This window comes from Populus alba, chromosome 17, assembly GCF_005239225.2.
Source record: "Populus alba chromosome 17, ASM523922v2, whole genome shotgun sequence".
NCBI lineage: Eukaryota > Viridiplantae > Streptophyta > Magnoliopsida > Malpighiales > Salicaceae > Populus > Populus alba.
The window spans coordinates 15,014,915-15,033,479 of NC_133300.1; the positions used below are offsets into that span (position 1 = coordinate 15,014,915).

An 18,565-nucleotide genomic window follows, 5' to 3' on the forward strand; every position below is an offset into this window, starting at 1 on the left:
GTTTTTGCTTCCAAAAATATCCTAAAAAATATGGTTGATTTTCCTACATATTTTTGTTAAAGTGGATTAATATTGGGTTGTATTTTTATACCGTAAAGATACAAATCCAGTATTAAAATACCTGGTTTTCGGCAAGTTATCAAAAACAAAAACCAAAAAAATAAAAAACATTTTGTTTTCATGCATACGACCTAGTCTCTCAAAAATAAAGAAAAATCATCGCATCATAGTTTCATACAACAAAAGGAATTTTGAAAACAATATATGTATTAACATGCATTTTGGCTTTAATAACCAGTTTATTGAAGTCACGAGAACTAGGCCAATATTTCAAAAACAACAAAAAAAATTATTTTGTTTTCTTGTAATTTTGGGATTATGAATTTATACGTGAAATGTATTCCTAATTTTAAAAATAAAGTTTTTGTATAGACGTTAGAACGGTTAGGATTTTACCCGTTAAGATAAAGACCTCCTTACTGAAGATGATTTTTTTTCTTGAACCATGTCTAGACCAACAACTAGAAGTACAATAACACCTTAGTTTTTATCAGACAATAAAACAATGCAGCTTACCTTAGGTAAGGCGTATTTGGGGTGCTAATACCTTCCCTTTACGCAAACAGTCCCCGTACCCGATCTTTGAGACCAATTAGGGTTCCTAGTGACCAAAATAGTAGGTGGCGACTCCCATTCCATTTTTTCCACCAACAAAGACAAGAATTTCTTGTCTTCCCAATATCTGCCACATAGAAATAGATATAGATAGATTCACCTTGTAGATTAAAAAATGGAAAAACAAAACTTGTAATTTTCGCCGCGACGCCGCACACGTGCGACAGAATGGCGACTCCACTGGGGACCTTGTAGACTAAGCTTTGTTTTTGTCTGATTTATTTGTGTTTTCCTGTGCTTATTTTTAATATATGCCTTTCCTTTTTTTTTTATTTGCATATTTGTTTTTATTTTACGCGCACTTATTCATGCATTGTATACAATTGTCTCATGCATCACTTGCTTTAATTTTGAAAAGCACACACAAGCTTTAAGTTAAGTGGGGAATTAGCGATTTACCCTAAGACTATTGGTCAGGGTTTAAATGCGTGAAACACCCAGCTCATATCTAAGTGCCCGCTTGGTAATGGTGGGCATACGTGTCTTAACTGTTCCTTGCAACGCCCCCATACTGTCTTTACGAAGAACGTCACTGGGCAGATATGACTTCAAGACCAGATAGAAAAACTACCCATTCTCACTTAATAAATAGAGCTTATCTTTAGGTTATGTATCTTACTTTCATTTGCATCACGATTAATAATGTTAAATTCATCAACCCAGGTTTTGAGCTGAAATCATGACTAAGTACCTCTCTTTCCAAGAATTTGGACAAGAGTCTAAGTTGGCTCAGATAGCCGAAGGAAAATGCCCAAGAATCGATGCTAGTGGATTACCATGCATTACCAAGGTAAATCACATGGTAAACGACTTAGGGAAGTTATTGTCTATCATGGAATATGTTGACGAGACTCTGTTTGAAAGGCGATATGGGAGAATTGCACAAATAATGAGGTTGCCTGTACAAGCAGCGGCGATCAAAGCCCTTCTGAATTTTTGGGATCCCAGTTATCGGTGTTTTACCTTTGGAAGCATCGATATGACACCAACCTTGGAAGAATATGAGAGAATTCTGGATTTTCCAAACGACAGCCACAAAATCTACCACCGATGCAGATTTGAGGACACGGCTTCGGAGGTAGTCAGTTTATTAGGCTTAGGAAAGATCAGCTAATGTAGAGTCGCCGAAGGGGGTTTTAAATGGAAGGTCATTGAAGCCCGAATGAAGAAAAATGCCGAAGAAGACAAGTTGGGAGATGAACGATATAGGTTGGTGGCCTTCGCCATCTTTGGACTAGTATTGTTCCCTTCTGAATCTGGGGTCATCAGTTTAGAAGCCGCAAGTGTCTTCGTCGAATATGAGCATGACCATATCAATCCTTCCTCAGCCATCTTGGGGGAAACCATGTTATCTCTCAATCACTGCCGAACGCATGGGAAAGGAGCTATGAGATGCTGCATCCCTATGTTGTACTTATAGATAATCAGTCATATCGAAACACCAAGAGACATCTTCAACAACTTTTGGTGGTTTGACTTGCGACCGTTAAAGATTACCATAGATGAGACTTGGAAGAATTGGGATGAGAAGACATGGAGAGATAAGTATGCAACATTGCCAAGGAGCAACTTCAAGTGGAAAGTGTCGTGGATGAACAACGCTATTTGCACAATGAGCTGTGGAAGCAAGATATGGGTTCCTTTGATTGGTGTAACCGGTTACATTAGCTATGCGCCCGCCCTTGTAACAAGGTAGTTAGGCGGAATGCAATATACACCAAGAACCTTGGGTTTAGCTGATTTCATCGGTTTATTCAAGCACCAACCATTCATCGAAGAAATGGAGCTTATCCGATAGGATTGGGAAAGACCCTTAAAGGTGAAAAGTGAAGAAGGAAGCAGTTTTGAAACCTCATTCAGCCAGAATTATACAATTTGGAGGAATGAAGATTTTTCTGAAATGAAGGGTCTCTCTACACAAGAATAGTCAGAAGCAACGATAGAACCATAGAAAAGAAAAAGAATGGATGATGAGGAAGATCTAAGAAAGCAGCTAGAGCAATGTAGAATAGATCTCAGCAAAAGTAAGGGGCAACAACAACTATTAGAGAACCAGCTAGAGGAAGAAAATACGATGAGGGTTTTCTTGAATCAGCGGTTAGAAAAACAAGAGAAGCAGTTAATGTCTCTAAAGGAATGGCAGAAAAGGGCCAAGGTAGCTGAAGAGATAACAACAGGAGTCCAGGCTGAGTTAAGGAATCGAATAGCTGATTATGATGAGTTGGTCAAGAAGAATAAGATAGCAGAAAAAGAGTTGGCTAAGGTTAAGAGATCAACAAAAGGCGTGAATGTTGATAAGGAGATGATGGATTCTTTGAAGAAGGGAAGGAACCTTCTGTTAAAGAAAGTAGAAGTTGAAAAGGAGAAGAATCGGCTAGCCAAGCTCGACATAGAAGAAGAAAGGAAGGTTAGAGCTCAATACATGGTGCAACTGGAGGAGGAGAGAAGTGCAAGAAGGGCCGCCGAGTATGACATAAGGGATTACCAGAAGAGAGCTGAATCTTTAAAAGGAAGGATGATGGCTTTACAATCAGAGATCGAGGTACAAGAAGAAGAATTGAGGGAGTTGAGAAGCCATTACTTCGAGATGGAGGAGGAGCTGAGAAAGGCTAAGCAAGAGCGTCGAGAATGCCAAGACTACATGGATAGCTTTGCCGTTCAAATTAATTCCAAAATAGCCGAGCTGGATATTGAAAGGGAAGAACTGCAGAGGATAAGAGATAAGCTGGCACGGTCAGAGGATATGGTTTGAGTGTTGGAAAGAAGTAATGAAGCCTTAGGAGCCAGTAATGAAGCAATAATCGGAGATAACACCGTATTCCATGACAGAATAAGACATATGTCAAAACAAGTTGAGCAAGTAGCCCGTTATGCGGAAAGGTTGCAACAACAAGCCACCCAAGTTGGAAAGGATGCTTCAAAATATCGAGAATACATGGGGGCCATGGCCTGTTTTATTGGGGATTTAGCTAATAGGGGAAATGCTTTTTAGAGTTAGCAATGTATAAGACTCTCTTTCCGTTATCGTTTGGTATGAGCAACTTTTTTATTTATAAGAAGTCCATGACGTATTTCTCTTCTTAATGTGTTTTGATAAGCCACTATGATAAGAACTTGGCAAACCCTCCTTTACGGTAGTCGGGTCAACACAGAAATCTTGCCCAAAGGACTACAAACGTCATGAATCAGCTCATAAAAAAATACACATTACATGTGCATCACATTTTCATCACGCATTTTGTTTTTAACTTATCACATGCATTCCAGATTAAGAAACATAGGTCCCCCTTCTAGAATCCACAACACTCGACAAAGAAAAAGAATGGAAAACGAAGAAAGGTCACAACCAGAAGCTCAGTACCAAAGAGAACTTGAAGGAGTTCGGAATGATGTAGCGCGCCTAGCCGGTATGTTAGAGCAAATGTTGAGAGCCAGAGATGGAGAGGGAACGTCTACTCAACATGATGAAGCACCAGCAGCAGCTCAAATTCCTGCCGCACCTAGAAACATGGGGGCAAATACACCAAATAAGCAGAATCCTAATCCCACTTAGCCCATCCAAATCCCTATTACAATGGATTTAACAAATGAGGATCCACATGACTTCAGATTCTCTAATCATGAAGGGTATGATAAGTGGACTGCACTAGAAGAGAGGCTAAGGGCAGTTGAAGGAAATGATTTATTTGACCCAATTAGGGCTGCTGAAGTTTGTTTGGTGCCTAACATTGTTACTCCAAAGAATTTCAGAGTGCCAGAGTTTGTTAAGTATACCGGGATGGAATGCCCAAAGACCCATCTTTGTTCCTACTATAACAAAATGGCAGAAGTTATCCACGATGATAAAATGTTAATTTACTTCTTCCAGGATAGCCTGACAGGATCGGCCCTCAGTTGGTATATGAGGTTAGACAACATTAGGATCAAGAAGTGGACGGACCTGGCAAATGCTTTCTTAAAGCAATACAAGTTTAATCTTGAGATTGCTTCTGATAGGACCAGTCTGATTACCATGGAGAAAGGAACCCAAGAGTCCGTGAGGATTTATGCTCAAAGGTGGCGTGACCAAGTTATCAACGTACAACCTCCACTAATAGAGACAAAGATGGTGACACTGTTTGCTAATACTTTTAGGGCTCCATACTATGAACACCTTATAGGTAGTTCAGTACAACATTTCTATGATGTTGTGCGGATTGCTGAGAGGATTGAACAAGGAATCCGAAGTGGGAGAATTGCAGAACCTATAGAGAAGAGAGGTTTCATTGGGAAAAAGAAAGAAAATAAGGTGAATAACCTAGAAGGGAGAAGAAAAAACTACCAAATACCTACCACCCAAGTCACCAGTATTAATTTTTGCCAAACCCCTCATTCCAAACCAACCCAATCAAACAAAATTCCTAGCAAATAACCAAAGCAATTACCAAAGAAGAGATAACCAACCATCATGACATTAATACTCAGCTCCGAGCCACATCGTAATGCTTTGCAAAAAGTACTGAATGAGGCCTACGTACCCCAAGATATTGAACAAAAGACTATGAAGCATCTAGTAGGGAGGATCCATGGTGCCAATTACTTATATTTCACGGAAGATGAACTTGACGCTGAAGGAACTGGACATAACAAACCTTTGTATGTCACGGTCCGATGCAAAGATTGTCTCATCGGTAAGGTTCTCATCGATAACGGCTCGGCCCTTAATGTGTTACCAAGGCATATGCTGGATGAAATGCCGGTAGATCCCTCACATATGCAACCCAGTGTGATGACAGCGAGAGTGTACGATGGCTCACCAAGGCAAGTGATAGGGTCAATTGAGATTGAACTAGCTGTGGGTCCACAAGTCTTTCTAGTAACCCTTCAAGTGATGGATATCCACCCTTCCTATAGCATGTTGTTAGGAAGGCTATGGATACATTCCACGGGAGCTGTCACCTCCTCGCTACATCAATGTTTGAAGTACATTGCCAATGGTGTCCTGGTTACTGTTAAGGCTAAGGAGACTATATCAATGGTAAGAAATGTGGCGGTTCCATTCATTGAAGCAAAAGATTGTAAGGATGGAAACCTTCATGCATTTGAGGTTGTGAATACCGAGTGGGTTCCCGAGAACACTGTGGTGAGGAAGCTAGAAATCTCGGAGGCCACCAAAATGGCCGCTAAAAGCTTTTTTAAAAACAAGATTCCTTTCCCATATGACATTGAGCAAGGAAGGCTTGAATGGATGGATATAATCAAATTGAAAGCTGCAGAACAGAGGTTTGGGCTTGGATATAACCCCAAGAAAGAGGATTACAAGTGAGCTGCTGGTGCAAGAAGGGAGAAGAGAATGGTTAGGATTGAAGGAAGGAGGCCTGAAGAAGAAAACTTAGCCATCCCTCCAATCAGGATTTCGTTTCCAAAGGCCGCATATGTGATGCAACCTGATAGGGGACATGGAAACCTCCTTCAGAAGCTTTCTTTAATGAACATAAACACTCTGGAGGAAAATTAAGTCAAGGACATTGCTGAGAAAATTGAATCCGAAAGAAAGGATGAAGAGCTGCCATAATTAACCATCCACACTTTGGAAGAAGTCACCATCAAGACTTTTGTTCGAAAGCTAGTCGAAGGAGAGAAGTTCTAGAATTGGGAGACCCAAGAAGCTCCATTGGTTTTTAAAATGTAATCAACAATGATTGTTGGATTATAATTTTATCTATGTTGTTTGCCTTTTTATGTTTTGTTTTTATTCATTGACAATCGAGGCTCAAGATGTCAATTGGATTTTATTTTGTTTTTGAGCCAATCTTTTGTTTTTAATGAGATCATGCATTCTCAAAATTCATCTTGATATCTTACTATGCATTTACACATCACTTTCCGCTTTTAGGAACCCTGAAAGTGGATCCTCCACAACAACACCTGCACTTTACATTGAGAATGAATGGCCAAAATTTAAAGAATACATAGTGGCTGTAGAAGATGAGGAATGGGAGGAGAAAAATATATGGGAATTCACAAAATTAATAGAACAACATGAACAGGCTTGGAGGCCCGCTAAAGAGGAACTTGAAACCATAAATGTAGGCAATGAAGAAATCAAGCGAGAGCTGAAGATAGGGACTTTGATCACCCCTGAAGCAAAGGAAGAGTTGATTGCACTGCTCCAAGATTATGTAGATGTCTTTGCCTGGTCCTACGAGGATATGTCTGGTTTGGATACGAACATTGTAGTACATAGGATACCACTGATGGAAGGATGCAAGCCGATTAAGCAGAGGTTAAGGAGAACTCCTCCGGAGATCTTAATCAAAGTAAAAGCAGAAATTGAAAAACAATGGAACGCTGGTTTTTTGGAAGTAGTGAAGTATCCATAATGGGTGTCAAACATAGTGGTGGTACCCAAAAAGGAAGGTAAGATCAGAGTTTGCGTGGACTTTAGGGACTTAAACCGGGCTAGCCCTAAAGATAGTTTCCCTTTACCACACATAGATATGTTAGTTGATAATGCAGCACGCAGCTCCACATATTCCTTCATAGATGGGTTTTCAGGCTACAATCAGATAAAAATGGCGCAAGAGGATAAAGAGAAGACAACCTTTGTAACACCATGGGGAACCTTTCGCTACAAAGTCATGCCATTTGGTTTAAAGAATGTCGGGGCCACTTACCAAAGGGCAATGGTGATTTTGTTTCACGACATGATGCACAAAGAGATTGAAGTATACATGGATGACATGATCGCTAAATCTAAAGAGGGAGAGAATCATGTCCAAATATTGAAGAAATTATTTGAAAGGCTAAGGAAATATAAGTTGAGGCTTAACCCAGCAAAGTGTTCATTCGGGGTGAAATCCAGAAAGTTGTTGGGCTTTGTGGTGAGTGACAAAGGGATAGAAGTGGATCCTGAAAAAGAAAAGGTTATTTAATCTATGCCACCCCCCAAGACTGAGAAGGAGGTGAGAGGCTTCTTAGGAAGGTTGAATTACATCGCTCGGTTTATATCCCAATTAACCGCGACTTGTGACCCGATCTTTCGATTGTTAAGGAAGAAGAACCCTGGAATATGGAATGAAGAGTGTGATGAGGCTTTTGAGAAAATCAAGCAGTACTTGCTAAATCCACCTCTGCTTATTCCTCCTGTACCAGAAAGGCCATTGATATTATACCTAACAGTAACGAAACAACAATGGGATGTGTGCTTGGGCAACATGATGAAACTGGAAGGAAGGAAAGGGCCATTTATTACCTAAGCAAGAAGTTCACGGAATGTGAGTCTAGGTATACTGTGATTGAGAAGCTGTGTTGCACACTAACATAGGCTACAAAGAGATTACGTTAGTATATGTTGTATCACACTACATGGTTAATTTCTAAATTAGACCCATTGAGGTACATTTGTGAAAAGCCTTATCTATCTAGCCAAATTGCAAGATGGCAAGTTCTTTTGGCTGAGTATGACATAGTATATATGACAAGGAAAGCCGTGAAAGGGAGTGTTATTGCCGATCACCTGGCTGACCATGCTATGGAAGATTATGAATCGTTAAACTTTGACTTTCCCGATGAAGATGTGTTTGCAATCGAGGAAGAGAAATCAGATTGGTGGGTTATGTATTTTGATGGTGCTGTAAATGTATGTGGTAACAGAGCGGGTGCAGTGATAATCTCTCCTGATAAGAGGCAGTATCCGGTTTCAATTAAGCTGCAGTTTGGGTGCACCAACAACACGGCTGAGTATGAAGCTTGCATTCTTGGTTTAGAGGCTGCATTAGAGATGAACATCAAAAAGATAAATATGTATGGAGACTCAATGTTGATCATTTGCCAAGTAAAAGGAGAATGGCAAACCAAAGAAGAGAAGTTAAGGCCTTACCAAGAATACTTGTCTAAGCTGGCTAGAGAATTTGAGGAAATAAAGTTCACCCATCTGGGAAGGGAAGGAAACCGGTTTGCAGATGCTTTGGCCACACTAACATCTATGGCCAAGATAGACTTTGGGCACAAGGTACAACCAGTACACATCAATATCAGAAAATAACCCCGCTCATTACTGCTCAGTCGAAAGAGAAGTGGATGGAAACCCGTGGTACTATGATATCAAGAATTTCATCCAAAACCAGGCATATCCCATTGGGGCATCCAAAATCGACAAGAAGACCTTGAGGAGGTTGGCAATGGATTTTTATCTTGATGGGGAGATTTTGTATAAGAAATCATCTGACGGGACTTTGTTGAGATGTTTGGATGAATTTGAGGCAAAAAGTATGGTACGGGAAGTCCATGAAGGGATTTGCTCAACTCATGCTAGTGGATATGTGATGGCCAGGAAGATATAAAGAGCCGGGTACTTCTGGATGACATTAGAGAAGGATTGCATCGATTATGTCCGAAAATGTCATAAGTGCCAAGTATACGGTGACAAAATCAATGCCCCTCCAGCTCCTCTGTTTAACTTGACATCTCCATGGCCCTTCGCGATGTGGGGAATTGATGTGATTGGACCTATAAACCCAAAAGCCAGCAATGGTCATAGGTTTATTCTCGTGGCTATCGACTACTTCACAAAATGGGTAGAAGCTGGGTCATTTGCTTATGTGACGCAAAAAGTGGTGAAGAAATTTATTGAGAGAGATTTGATATGTCGGTATGGTCCACCAGAAAAGATTATAACTGATAATGCCCAGAATTTCAATGGCAAGATGATAATAGAGCTCTACACTAAATGGAAAATCAAGCATTCCAATTCTTTGCCATATAAACCAAAGATGAATGGTGCGGTAGAAGCTGCTAACAAGAATGTCAACAAGATTATTCAGAAGATGGTAGTCACCTATAAGGATTGGCATGAGATGTTGCCATTTTTCCTTCATGCATATCACACCGCAGTTCGAACCTCAACAGGAGCCACCCCGTACATGTTGGTATATGGAATGGAGGCAGTGATGCCTTTAGAAGTGGAAATCCCATCATTAAGAGTGTTGTTAGACTCTAAGCTGGAAGAGGTAGAATGGGAAAAAGTTAGATACGAACAGTTGAATCTGATCAGTGAAAAGAGGATAGCCGCAATCTATCATCATCAACTCTACCAGAGAAGGATGGCTAAATTATATGACAAGAAGGTTCGACCTCGAGGAGATCTTGTACTAAAGAAAATATTGCCTTTACCTGGAGAAGATCATAGTAAATGGGCGCCTAACTATGAGGGGCCTTACGTGGTGAAGAAAGCATTCTCAGGAGGAGCTTTGTTATTGTCTAGAATTGACGGAGAAGATCTAGTTAGGCTAGTGAATTCTGACTCTGTAAGGAAATATTACGCTTGATGTATTTTGTAATTTCCCAGTCAATAAAATAAAAGTCTGGCCATGAATTCTCTTTGTAAAAAACCTTTTTTTCTTTCTTTCTCATAAAGCGCATGATCTCATAGCATTTGAAATATTTTACTTAAACAAACTCTTTTCTTATGCATAACCAAGGAAATGACTCCATCAATTGGAGAGAACCAAACAAATTTTAAACCTAACAGGTATTGTACACCATACTGGGGGCAAAGAAAATGCACATAGAGGTCCATAGTGAACCATAGCCCAAAAGGGTATCATCATAAAAACTTCTGATTTTTTTTTTTAGTATTGCTAATTGCATTAAAGGTTACAGTTTTCACGAACAAAACCAAAACTTTTGAGTTTTCCTTTTAAAAATAATAATAAAGTACAATACTCAATGGAGCAAGAAAGGGCCCCATAAGGAACCAGAGATCTCTTCACTAAGAGGATATGAAGTATATTTCGGTTCATGAGAAAGGTTGGACAAACAAATGGAAATAAGAGCTCGAAGAAGTTTACAAGAAAGGGGGACCTATGTTTCCAAGATAGGTAACAAAAACATCCATGCTATATTGTCATAACACTAACCTGGCAGGAAAGGTGGGATGAAAGCCCAAATTAGTTCCAAGTTTTTGGGAACCACTAAGAGATAGAATCTTAAATCAACGGAGCTACGAAAAGAATATGAATTATGAACCAGCACTATTTCATTTCCTCGAGGTAAGATGTTTTTTTTTGAAGTTTAAGCTGGGTAGGTCACCCGTTAGAATGAGACCATTCTCCATTTTTTATACTTGGGTAGGTCACCCATAATAATGAGGCCATTCTTCCCCTTGGGTAGGTCACCCAAAAGAATGAGATCACTCTTCCATTTTCCACTTAGGTAGGTCACCCATCACAATGAGATCATTATTTTTTCTGGGTAGGTCACCCGTTAGAATGAGACCATTCTCCATTTTTTTTTACCGGGTAGGTCACCCATAATAATGAGGCCATTCTTCCCCCTGGGTAGGTCACCCATAAGAATGAGACCACTCTTCCATTTTCCACTTGGGTAGGTCACCCATCACAATGAGACCATTATTTTTTTTTTATGGGTAGGTCACCCGTTAGAATGAGACCATTCTCCATTTTTTTTTACCTGGGTAGGTCACCCATAATAATGAGGCCATTCTTCCCCCTGGGTAGGTCACCCATAAGAATGAGACCACTTTTTCCCTTTTCCACTCGGGCAGGTCACCCATCATAATGAGACCACACACGCATTTTTGTATTGGTTGTGGTTAAAGGAGATCGCTAGCTGGGATCTCATGTTAACCCAACCACACACAGAGTTTAGTTTTGGTTAAAAGGAATCGCCAGATGGGATTCCAAGTTGATGGAAATCACCAGAAGGGATCTCGTATTTCGATATTGATCAAAGGAGGTCGCAAGAAGGGACCCCATGTTTTAGCCTTGGTTAAAAGGAATCGCCAGTGGGGTTTCCAAGTTTTTTTTGGTTAGAGGAGATGGCCAGAAGGGATCTCAAGATGACTAAATTTTGATCATAGTTTTTTGGGGCTGAGGAGGATTGCTGTAAAAGACAAGTTTCAGATTAATCAAGCTTCGACCAGATCAGTTTCGGGAGTTCCGTTTTGGGTTTATCTTTATAAAACTTATTGCGCAAAACCCTTGCTCCGTAAGCATTATAAAGAGGGGGTATCTGTTCTAACCCATTTTTGGGTCCCCACAAAAAAATAAAAAGCCAAAGGAGGTTAGAAAAATAACAGGAGGTAGAAGCACTCAAAAAATGGTCGGAAAATTGGTCAAGGAGGTTAAAAATATAAAAATTGGATTTTTGACAATATATTCTTGAAGGATGAGAGCCCTGTTGAGAAGGAAAATTTGAATTTTTAGGAGAAAAGCCCAAATTTGGATGTTTATGGACTTAATTGGATTTTTAATTGAATTTATAGAGGATTTGAGTGCAAGAAAAATTGATTTTTAAGTCAATTTGGGCTTTAATTAGAAGAAATTTAAGTTCTGGGGCCAAAATATATTTTTTAGGAATTATTTAGGTCAAATCAAGGGCTTAATTGCATAAATATTGAAGTTTAATGGCCAATTAGGGGCTTAATTGTGAAAATTTGAAACCAGGGACCAATTTGAAAAAAGCGGGTAAATAGAGGGGGCTGTTTTGAATTGATTCAGGGGCCTAATTGAAGAAATTGGAAGTTTATTGATCAATTAAGGGCTCAATTGCATAAATCAGAGGCCAAGGACCAAAGTGAAAAACACGGCCAACTATGGGGTGAGGACCGAAATTGGCAGGGACGCAATTGAAATAAACAAAAGATAATTGAGGGCTGATTTGAAATTTGACGCGTTCTGGTGCCCTTTTTAATTGAAACGGCGCGTTTTATCCAAAACGACGCCGTTTCATACATAAAAAAAAAGAGGACCGAACGGTGCCGTTTTGAACGGCACTGTTCCCCTTTCTTCTTCCTCCCTGACGCGATGCAAAAGAAGGAAGAAAAATGGTTTTTTCTTCTTTAAACCGGCCTCTCTCTCCTCAAGGCCACCGACCCGAACCCCCACACCGTGGGACCACCGACCGAAGCCACTGGCCGACCGGCCACTCACCCTGCCGAAAGCAAGGGAGCGGCGCTTTGCTGTCGCGGGTGGTGGCCGACCAACCGCCGCAAAACCCGCTCTCCATGCGCACTAATGAAGGGCCCAACGCCTTTTCGCTCCTATAAATAGAGAATAAAAAGAAAAAGAGGGAGCCCGAAGGGAAGTGAGAGAGACGACCCGAAAACAAAAAAAAAACGAGGAGAGAGGAAGAAGAGAGAGAACGAATGGGATAGAGGGGGAAGAAAAGGAGCAAACAAAAAATAACAAAAGAAAAAGAAAACCAAGAAGCCAAGAGAAAGGAAGGGACAGAGAACTACAGAAAACGAAGAAGAAGAGAGGGGAAGGGGAAGAAATCTCTCTCTCCGTTGGTTGAGCAGCAGCGCCACCGCTTGGAGCCGCCGTCCATGAGCCACAACACCGCCACCGGCCTCCACCCGCGACCTCCTCCTCCACACCAGGTGCACTTTCTTCCCCCGGCATTTTTTTTCTTTCTTCGTTGCAGGCATTTGCCTCCTGCATGCTGCATGCAGGAGGCGGGGGGGAGAATAATAATTCTCCCCCTGCTGGGCTGCTGCCGCTGGGCCAGCCCGATGCTGGGCCAGCCTTGCACGTCTGGGTCGGGCCTGGCCCTGACTAAAGAGGAATTTTCGATTGGGCCGAGATCGGCCCAACCCCTTTTTTGGGCTGAGTCCGGCCTATTTACTTGGGCCGGCCCAACCCAATTAATATATTATATAATATATTATAATATATATGTGTGCATATTATATATTATATATAAAAAAAATATTTTGAAAAATCTTTGAAAAATATTGTTGATTTTCCCCGCATAGTTTTTTGTCAAAATTGGTTTGTATTTCTATACCGTAGAGATACAAATTCAGCATTAAAATACCCGGTTTTCGTCAAAACATCAAAGATTTTGAAAAATAAAAAATGTTTTTGCTTCCAAAAATATCCTGAAAAATCCTAAAAAATATGGTTGATTTTCCTACATATTTTTGTTAAAGTGGATTAATATTGGGTTGTATTTTTATATCATAAAGATACAAATCCAGTATTAAAATACCAGGTTTTCGGCAAGTTATGAAAAAAAAAACCAAAAAAATAAAAAAAAACGTTTTGTTTTAATGCATATGGCCTAGTCTCTCAAAAATAAAGAAAAATCATCGCATCATAGTTTCATACAACAAAAGGAATTTCAAAAACAATATATGTATTAACATGCATTTTGGCTTTAATAACTAGTTTATTGAAGTCACGAGAACTAGGCCAATATTTCAAAAACAACAAAAAAAATTATTTTGTTTTCTTTTAATTTTGGGATTACGAATTTATACGTGAAACGTATTCCTAATATTAAAAATAAAGTTTTTGTATAGACGTTAGAACGGTTAGGATTTTACCCGTTAAGATAAAAACCTCCTTACCGAGGAGGATTTTTTTTCTTGAACCATGTCTAGACCAACAACTAGAAGTACAATAACACCTTAGTTTTTATCAGACAATAAAACAATGCAGCTTACCTTAGGTAAGGCGTATTTGAGGTGCTAATACCTTCCCTTTACGCAAACAGTCCCCGTACCCGATCTTTGAGACTAGTTGGGTTCCTAGTGACCAAAATACTAGGTGGCGACTCCCATTCCATTTTTTCCACCAAAAAAGACAAGAATTTCTTGTCTTCCCAATATCTTCCACATAGAAATAGAAATAGATAGATTCACCTTGTAGATTAAAAAATGGAAAAACAAAACTTGTAATTTTCGCCGCGACGCCGCACACGTGCGACACATCTTATTATGAAGAAATCGGGCAACATGAATTGATTCAACTTGACATAAATTGGGGAAACAAAGATGATGAAGCAGAAGAAGAAGAAGAAGATGGTGATGGTGATGGTGATGGTGATAGTGAAGTAGAAGAAGAAGAAGAAGAAGATGATGATGATGATGATAATGAGGATGATTGTTATGGTGGTGATGGTTAGGAGTGATGATAATAATGAGTAGCACAAGTTAATTATATTTCGTAGTATATGTAATGAATTATCTTTATTATATGTATGGATGATTTCATATTATTTGACAATATTTAGGCTTTCAATGTTTTTTTTTATTATTTTATTCAAGTGTGTGTTATGCATCACATTACATAAATCAATTTCATTGACCTTTTAAACCATTTATAACCTTTCAAGTATCAATCTTTAAATTGTGATTCTGATGTTATATTTTATTTTGTGATTCATTTTCTTGCTTATAGGTGCTGAAGCGTGAAAGAAAGGGTTTTTCCTACTTAATGTTTTGATTTATAGGACCAAACATTAAGGTAAGCATACTCATAAATTTTGATTTCTGCTTAATTAATTATTTAAATTTTTATTTTTATTATTGTTTGTGTTAATTGGCTTTTGACAATTTAAACTTCATGGCTTATTTTTTTTCATTGCAAGGAATGCTTAATGAAATTGTCTTGATGTTATTTACATATTTGGTTTTGTTACAGTAATTATTTTATTTGAAGTATAATATTTTTCGGAGTGATGGCTATTATTGTTATGTTGTATATGAATTATGATAATGTATATATTTTTTCTGGTTTTTAGCATGCCTCGACGAGGATCCATATTAGATTCTAGGAGTGACAGGTCCACATCAAGGAGTGACAGGTCCACTTCATCCAAATCATTTCAAACTACATCAAGGCATAATAACAAAGGATCCACAGTTCATCAACCTGTGTATCAGAATGCAAATGAGTATTATATACGTACTTTGGGGAGTACACATCCTCCTCAACATGATTATGGGAGGGATTTCATTTTCAGGATTTGCTTCAAACTCAAGGAGGTTTCTCTCGAGATAACCAACTTGTTTATGGAGGACATAGTTTATATGGGAGTCATGGGAGAGTTGATGGTGATGATGATGATGTGAACATTGGAGATGAAGATGAGAGAGCCGGTAGTAATGAGAGAGGTGTATGTGATGAGGATCAAGATGGTGTTCCATAATATCACGGTTCAACATCTTTTCCATACAATTATGATCAAATTGTTAGAAGGAAGGGTTTTGACATGCCAATAGATCCAATAACAAGAAAAAAAGAGCTTTGTTTGTATGGAACAACATAGTAAGTTCAACTTTTTAATAACTAACTGATTAAGGTTATATTTTCAGGTATGAAAAAAATTACTTATTATTGTATAATTATTTGCTTAATATAAGTTTGTTATTATATATTTTCAGGTTCAATAACGCATCATGTGGACGTGCAATTGGAGATATTTTGAGGTCCAAGTTTAAGGGACCATGGCACTCTTGCGAAAAAGTAGATTCAATGTGCAGGGATGAACTCTTTAAAGAGTTTAAGGTAAGAACCAACACTAATTGCCATAATATTCTTTTCAATTTTGATCACTTTAATGTAGCATTATGAAAATTATCAATTGAATAGCTATGACTGATTTGTGTTATAATTTATTCTTATTTCTTGTTTACTCTTTAATATCATTTAATTTCTTTAGTTATTACACCATCTTGCAAATTCTGAACAAGATAACACAATATGATTAATTATTTATATAATTTGAAATTTTGTGCGCTCTTTTTACTTGGTATATATATTGTTTGGCATAAAAAATATTCCTTTCCTGAGGAAGATGAGTCGATTGTTCATAATATTTAGGAAGATAAGGCTAGGATAGCTTTGAATCAACAATTGACACGAGCTCGCAAGAAAGCCATGTCAAAAGAAAACACTACAAATATTATAGATTGCCTCGATAAAGGTCCTGCTTGGATAAACAATGATGATTGGAATCAAATGATCAAAGATGTTTGGTCCACCCCTGAATTTCAAAGGAGGTCTGAATCTGCTATGAGGAATCGATTAACCAAAACAGATGGCAAAATAAGCACTCATTCTGGAGGAACAATGTCATTTGCATCATATCGAGCTAACATGGCAAGGATTTTTTTTTTTATGCTTAAGATAATGAATTAAAATTTGTATATTTATCTTTTATAAAATTTATTAATCTTGAAAGCAAGAGGAAGCTGGTGGAAAAGAACCTCCATGGGATGATGTCTTTTCAGCTTTGCATCAAAGTACTAAGCAGTCTGGTAGCTTCATTGACAACAAGTCTAAAAAAGTGGTTGTATGTATTTTGATTTGATTATTTATTAATATAACTTAAGTATTATTTAACATTCAAATTAATTTATTGTTGCGTGTATTTTATTTGTAGGAAAATTATAAAATGGAGATGATTTCAAAGTATGGAACTGATCTGGAAAATCATCCTTCATTTGATGGAGCAGCTTGGTGTGTGGCTTCAGGAGGAGTTACAAAGGGTAGGGTATATGGTGCACCTCGTATGCCAAAATCTATAGTTAGTACAAGCTCTTCATCACATTCCTACTTGGTGGAGTCATCATATCCCAGTTCATCGTATCGAGCATTACAAAAGGAGATAAAGGATAAAGAAGAAGAGATAAAGAAAAAAGATGATTTTATTCTTGAAATGAAACGGCAAATGGATTCCATGAAAGAATATCTTGTGAACAATCTTGGATACCATGGTGGGACATCAAATATTGATCAAGGTATGCCACCACCTTTGACTCCATCAATACTGCCATATATGGCTCCTAAGATAATGACACCTATGGGTCCCACATCTCAACCAATTTATCAACCTACACCTCGACCTTTATATCCTGATCAATCTTGTGTCGATCCACAATATCATGGTTTGTCTTCGCAACCAGCACCATGATTGTATCTTTTGTTGTTTTGTTTTTTATTGTATTTGAACTTTGTTGTAACTCAATTTTGACCCACCTATTTTTAAATTAATTTTGAGGATAAATCTTGAAAATTAAAAGACTAAGGGTTTGAATGCAAGGATTTAGAAACTTCAAGGACTAGATTGGAAATAATCATTCTCAGCCCCAAAACAACACCGTTTCAAGCAGGTGTTGTCCGTCATCTTCATCTCCAAAGCACCGAACGCCCGCCTGCAAAGTAGGAAATGGAAGTGTGAAACACCAGCATCCTAGTCCTTTCAAAACACAGAAAAGCAGTATTTATCTTCATGATAATTACAACCCGACGAGATAAGGATGACACTTCGCGTCTGAATCCTAATAGAAACCGTCTCCTTCAGCCATGCTTATCAGGAGGAGAGATGTAAGGTTGAGGGAGAGGAGGATTGGTCCCTATAAATACCCGACAATTAACAGTCCAAAAAAAAAGGAGGAAAAAACCCAGAAAACAACGAAAGAAAAACCCAGAAAACAATGAAAGAGAAACCCAGAAAGCAAAGCAATCCCAGAAAAAAGAGCAAACAAAACACAAAAAAAGAAGAGAAAATACAAAGAAAAACAACAACATCAATCCAGATTTTGTCCCTGCAAGAAACCAGTTTTCGTCCAAACTATTTTCGCCCCTGCAGAAACCCAACTGATCACCGAACCGTGGGTTATTGACAGAGAGCAGTCGAGCCACACCGTTGTTCCAACTTGCCTCAGCATCGCCAGAAACAGAAGGCAGCCGACTCAAAGCAGCTACACCAGCGTTGCAGTCTTCTTCAATCGCCAGAAACAGGTGAGCCTTTTCATTTTTCTCTGTTCTTCGGTGTTCAAAAAATTGTTTGAACAGTGCGAAGGTAATTTAATTACCTTCGCATTGTTGATGCACGCGTGATTTGTTTCACGCGTGCATCTTTTTTTTAGCCGGGTCACTGGCTGGGTTCAGAATTATACAACACAAATCTAGATTAACCATTTAACAAGCAAGGTATTAAGAATTAGTAAGATAAAAAGATAAGACATGTTAATATTAAACATTAAGGTCCATGTTGAGTTTACACCATACTTATTCTTACACCATTAGTGTTACCTTTTCACTTTGACATAATAAACTTAGTTAAACATAATGAAGAAGAGAAACATAAATAAACA

At 38.6% G+C, this 18,565-nt stretch overlaps 1 long non-coding RNA gene across 2 annotated transcripts; it reads left to right on the plus strand.

Annotated features, from left to right (window-relative positions):
- Window positions 1-10,937: 10,937 nt before the first annotated feature.
- Window positions 10,938-17,460, plus strand: LOC118042761 (uncharacterized). 2 transcript variants are annotated; one of them, XR_004686503.2, is made up of 6 exons: window positions 10,938-13,057; window positions 14,862-14,927; window positions 15,205-15,731; window positions 15,848-15,971; window positions 16,287-16,758; window positions 16,849-17,460. It is a non-coding gene; the product is annotated as an uncharacterized lncRNA (long non-coding RNA). The 2 variants fall into 2 exon arrangements; XR_012168499.1 differs by having other exon boundaries at window positions 15,848-16,758.
- The last annotated feature ends 1,105 nt before the right edge of the window (window positions 17,461-18,565 follow it).